Below are 6,000 nucleotides of genomic sequence, written 5' to 3'. Positions count from 1 at the left end.
TGAAGACTGTTGCAAAGTTGAAAGATGTAGAGTCAACTTTTTAGTGGTCACAGATTGCCTTCAATCACAATGTGTTTAATTGTGTACCTATTTTAACGGTGTATTTTACTTATTGTTTTAATATTATGCATAAGTATCAAGAAAGAATACTTTGTAGAGTGTGCTAATGAATGGATGGAAAGTTCTGTAGACTGGCTTAATAAACAGAGGGAAATTCCATAAAGTGTTCTAAAGAGTACAGGAAGAGCTGCGTACAGCGTTCTAATGATTGGAAAAAGATCTGTGGACACTGTTATACTGAGTGAATGGAGACCTGCGTACATTGTTCTAATGAATGGATAGAGAGTTGTGCACACTGTTCTAAGGAGTGGAGAGAGAGAGCTATGCACACTGTTCTAAGCAGTGAAGAGAGAGAGCTATGTACACTGTTCTAAGGAGTGGGGAGAGCTATGTACAATGTTCTAAGGAGTGGAGAGAGAGAGCTATGCACACTCTTATAAGGAGTGGAGAGAGAGAGCTATGTACACTGTTCTAAGGAGTAGGGGAGAGCTGGTTACACTATTCAGCTTGCTTTATTCAATTTAAGTAAAATTATTGTATCAGCACAATATTTCACATTAGTTGCTAGTATTGGTAAGTTTTATTCTATCTCTGTGTTGGAACAATGTCTATACATTCTGAAGGTTGTACGAGATTCACGTTCATTCTCTTTACTTGCTTTATATAAGTAACTGTTGATGTCTGCATCCAGCTTAGCCTGACACAGTAAGTACGACACATTTTGTTATGCTAGAACCTCCAAAAGGCATCAAATAGTTTTCACGATCAAAACATTACAGGTAGTTTGCCGCTTCTGAAAACGAAACGCCAAAAGTTGTTGGCTTGTGCCTTCTAACCAACCATATCCTCGATTATTATACTTCTGTAATAATAATAATAAAAAGACAGCAGACGTTTTGCGGCTAAGAGCGTTTTATTACTCGGATATTTCGTCATTTTTTTATTTAAAATAAGCTATGTTATTGTTATTAAACATGTTTACTCACTCGTGTGTACCAAGACATCTTTATTATTGAGCGATAACTCCCTTGAAACAGTGAAACTACTAACACTAAACAAACTTTGACCTTGTTTTATGTTTATATCTGTAAATCTATACGATCAATGTGTGTGACTACCAGTTGCTCAGTGTTAAGTCCGAAAGCTTGTATCGCTCAACGACAATGTTTCGGTAAACTTCATTTAGACTTTTTAAATAAAATTAAAAGGATTTTAATTCTATGAAAGTGTAATAGCTCAAATAAACTAGTTTGTTATCTGGGTGGGTTTTATATTTTCTCTTAAATTAAATTATAAATTTTCAAGTGTGTAATAAAAGTGAAAACTTATACGTGATATGGCACTGGTTACCTACGAATAAGATATATTAAAGAAAGGACTAATACATTTTTACCTATAAATAGTAATGATTCCACTGATGTCACGTGCAGTATTCTTCGCACATGATGTTATGTAGTGATAAATGGAACTTTTATAATCGTAATACCAAGCAACAATACAAGGAAACCAAGAGGACATCTGACGGAGTAACGATAACTAAGATATCAATTATTAATAATAATATACCACCCGGCATGGCCAGGTGGGTTAAGGCGTGCGACTTGTGATCTGATGGTCGTGGGTTTGCATCCCCGTCGCACCACACATTCTCAACCTTTCAGCCATGAGGGCATTATAATGTGACGATCAATCCCACTATTCGTTGGTAAAAGAGTATCCCAAGAGTTGGCGGTTGGTAGTGATGACTAGTTGCCTTCCCTCTAGTCTTACACTGCTAAATTAGGGACGGCTAGCGCAGATAGCCCTCGATAAGCTTTGTGCGAAATTCAAAAACAAACAACAATAATATTAATATATAGTTATTTTGATAAATTATAGATTAAAATAGTTAACTTTAAAAGTAAAATTTTATAATACAAATATTTTAATGTTGTATGATATATGTACAATTTTAATACCATATAAAAATGTTTTTCTCTAGATTATTAAATAGTATTACACGGAACTTGTCGCTTTGATTTGGTTGATGTTTTTATGACGATTCTTTCTTTTTTTTGCTTGAAATTTCTATAATTTTAATTTCCTTCCACAATACATTGTGGTTATTTTATCAGGGACCTGGCATGGGCAAATAGCTAAGACACTACACTCCCAAACTGAGGCGTTGCTGGTCTGAATCACCTGTCCCATCAAACATGCTCGCCTTTTATCCGTAGGGATGATACGATGTTACGGTGAATCCCACTATTCGTTGGTAAAACCCAAGAGTTGGCGGAGGATGATGATGACTAGCTGTATTCTCTGTAGTCTTTCATTGATAAATTAGGAACAGCTAACGCAGATAGCCCTCATGTAGCTTTGTGCGAAATTCCAAACAAAACAAACCAATTTTATCATGGTTAAGGCTTTGTTTAATGACGATATTACACTGTTTCATATTTCTTTTGTATTATTTTAATCGAACGCAAAAGTGACAGCTGCGTCTGTGTCTAAGTTATTAAATATCACAAAATAATGACAGTATTTGTTACAAGATACCCGTTTCCTAAATTGATACCTGAAACCGTCGGTATTTGGTAAAACTGCATTATTGTTTGTTTTGCATTTCGCGCAAAGCTACTCGAGGGCTATCTGCACTAGCCGTCCTTAATTTATCAGTGTAAGACTAGAGGGAAGGCAGCTAGTCATCACCACCCACCGCCAACTCTGAGGCTACTCTTTTACCAACGATGTTTCGATGTTATATCTCTCTTTACAGAAGTTCCAACCACTGAAGCTTGCAAGATAGCCTTAGAACTCTATATCCGAGACCCTAACCCAACTACAGACATTCCCAGTAACCAATTAGCAACCCTCATAGAATTCACCACGATAAAGACAAACTTCATGTTCAACAACCAAAACTATATACAAACAAATGGCCTAAGCATGGGCAACCCAGTATCACCAGTTCTAGCCAATATTTTTATGACACAAGTTGAAACACAAGCAATTAACACAGCATTACATCCACCACTATACTGGTACAGATACGTAGATGACACGGTTGCGGGATTCAAATCTACAGAACACATACTTAATTTTTCAATCACATTAACTCTATACATCCCAACATTAACTTCACATGTGAACAGGAAGAAAGCAATCAAATATCATTTCTTAACCTCAAAATTACAAGAACAGACACACAATTCAAAACAGAAATCCACCGAAAAATCACCCATACTGGACTATACATTCCTTGGGACTCAGCACATGAAACAAAACAAAAACTCAACATACTAAGAAACCAAATAAACACAGCCATAAAACTATGCTTACCAGATAAAATTAACGATGAATTAGACAAAATAAAACAATACTTCATCAACATCAATAAGTTTCCTCCACAAACCGTAGAAAACATTATACGCACACACCTAAACTTAACAAGGTCTTGTTAAATATTACGTCATTTTTTGACAAGTTTGTTTCGGAAATGGTTCTAACTAAACAGAGATATCTTTGTTTAAAAGCATCTCTGATTGTTACATTATGAGACATTAAGTTGCATAATTTTACTGTGTTCAAACCAAATAGAAAAGACTGAAAATGATTACTAGAGAAGGGAGAGAGTGTGCTTTTTAATGAGTTACTAAATTATTTATATTAAAGAAGCAATATATATACATATATACGTGGATTTACATTTAAAGGCTATTGATCTTAATATATTATAAGAAAACACACACACACAGTTCTACTCGCTGCAGTCATAAATTTCTGACTTTTAGTGTTATTAGACCCCAGACTTTGCGTTAAGCCAACGAGAACCTTATTCACTGAGGATATTAAAGAAAGCAATATGGTTGCTTGGTTTAGTTTTTAACTAATCAAATTACTGAAAGGTAAATTTGTCCCTCTAATCGCTTAGAACGCTAAGCAATGCGTTGCCATACCCGTGATGGACATAGGACATAGCCCATGATATACCTTTGTGTTCAATTACTATAGGTAATGTAACCGATTCGAAAATTCATAAAAGTGATTGAAAAGGTGGAAAAACTTTTGCAAAATATGAAATTACATCGTGATTTTCTTATTTCGGTGGAATAAAAATATTCTGAAACATTCAAAGCCTTTTTAAGTATTTTTTATTCGTCTTAACAACCGTCTTACTTATTAGTGCCATCTAGTGCCACAGCGGCATGTCTATGGAGTTATGCCGCTAAAACCAGGTTTCGATACCGGTAGCGGACAGAGGACAGACAACCCTTTGTGTAGGCTTGTTCTTAATAATAAACAACAAAAATCATTTTTAGTATTAGAATTCATCGCAATGTTTTAACATGGGTGATTTGGATGTCTTTACATTTTTTGGTTTAATTTAACATTGTGGAAACTCTGTGCTCGTGTATCGCACTGTTGTTTTTTTATTAGTTGTGAATATTGTTGAAACTGATTTTGTGGTTAACTTCGTAAATAAATATTCCCCACATGAAACACATTTTAGCCTAAATTTTTGGAAGCTTTTGGATATTATTCCTAATCTCCAGTATTCATACTATTAATTTAATTGGATATCATGTGGTTTATGTTTTTGGGCAGTACTATTTAAGAAGTTAGATATCGAGGCGGCCATGATGCCATACTTCATTAACTTTCACCAGAGGGAGAAACTAACTTAAGGAAGGTTGAAAATATAGTTGATATCAGTCAGGCACCCGTAATGGATGGTTATGTCAGAAAGTAGAGAACATAATTTTAGGCCGCCATGACAGGTGACCATGACTTCCAGAATATATGTTTCATCATGTCGATAATTAATCATTAATTATTTAAATCGTCCCTGAAGAGAATGCTTAAAGTAATTCATTAAATCATTTGTAATTAATTCATCAAATCAATTTCAACTAATTCACTCTGAAAAGAATGCTTAATAATAATTAATTAGTTAGTTCTGAAAAGGGCAGTGAATGCTAATTCATAAGTAAACTAATTACTAATTAAACCTTCCTACCACGAAGTAGAGAACATATTTCTAGGCAGCCATGATTCATACAACACATATTTCAACAAAAATATAATTAATTAAATCTACATAAAAAGAACGTTTAACACTATCTCATTTATAATTAATTTATCCTAAAAATGCTTAACAATAATTAATTAAATCACTTAAAATTAATCATCCTAAATGGGATGCTTACTGCTAGTCAATTAAATAATTTATAATGAAAACGTCTTAAAATGATGCCTAATACTAATTCATTTATAATTAATTCATTATGTTATTTTTAACTAATTCATCATAAAAAGAACATTCAATGCTAATTAACCACTTCATTAAATTTCTTGTCCTAAAATGGCTACATCTTAGTCGATGTAACACACACAACCCATGACTATAGGCTTAAATTGCCCAAGAAAGGGACAATATTATGCAATAGTTAAAACTCATGCTCTATATAACACTTTACATTGTGAATAAAAGTTTATTACATAATAATTAAAAACTTTCACTCGTTTTTGACAAAATATTTATATATGGTACTTAATCTTACACGGGTTTTACAAGGGTTGAATTCCCTTCCTCATGTAAATAATGTCAAGAATATTATTTAATGTAATATGTTTGAATGACTTCATGCTTACGTTATAATATATATTATTAATTACTATTATAAAATAAGTAACATAAATATAATAATTTGTCAAGAACAATATTTAACACACCATGTTTGAATGAGATTACAACCCACAAAGAAAATCATATGTCTAGAATAAACAAATATATTTCACAGTACTAGATAGTTAGTCCAGGCCCGACATGGCCGAACGGGTTAAGGCGTGCGACTCGTATTCCGAGGATCGCGGTTTCGCATCCCAGTCGCGCCAAACATGCTCGCCCTTTTAGCCGTGGGGGCGTTATAATGTTACGGTCAATCCCACTATTCGTTG

The sequence above is a fragment of the Tachypleus tridentatus genome, chromosome 1, assembly GCF_004210375.1.
Source record: "Tachypleus tridentatus isolate NWPU-2018 chromosome 1, ASM421037v1, whole genome shotgun sequence".
Classification (NCBI taxonomy): Eukaryota; Metazoa; Arthropoda; class Merostomata; order Xiphosura; family Limulidae; genus Tachypleus; species Tachypleus tridentatus.
This window is presented reverse-complemented; position numbering follows the sequence as displayed.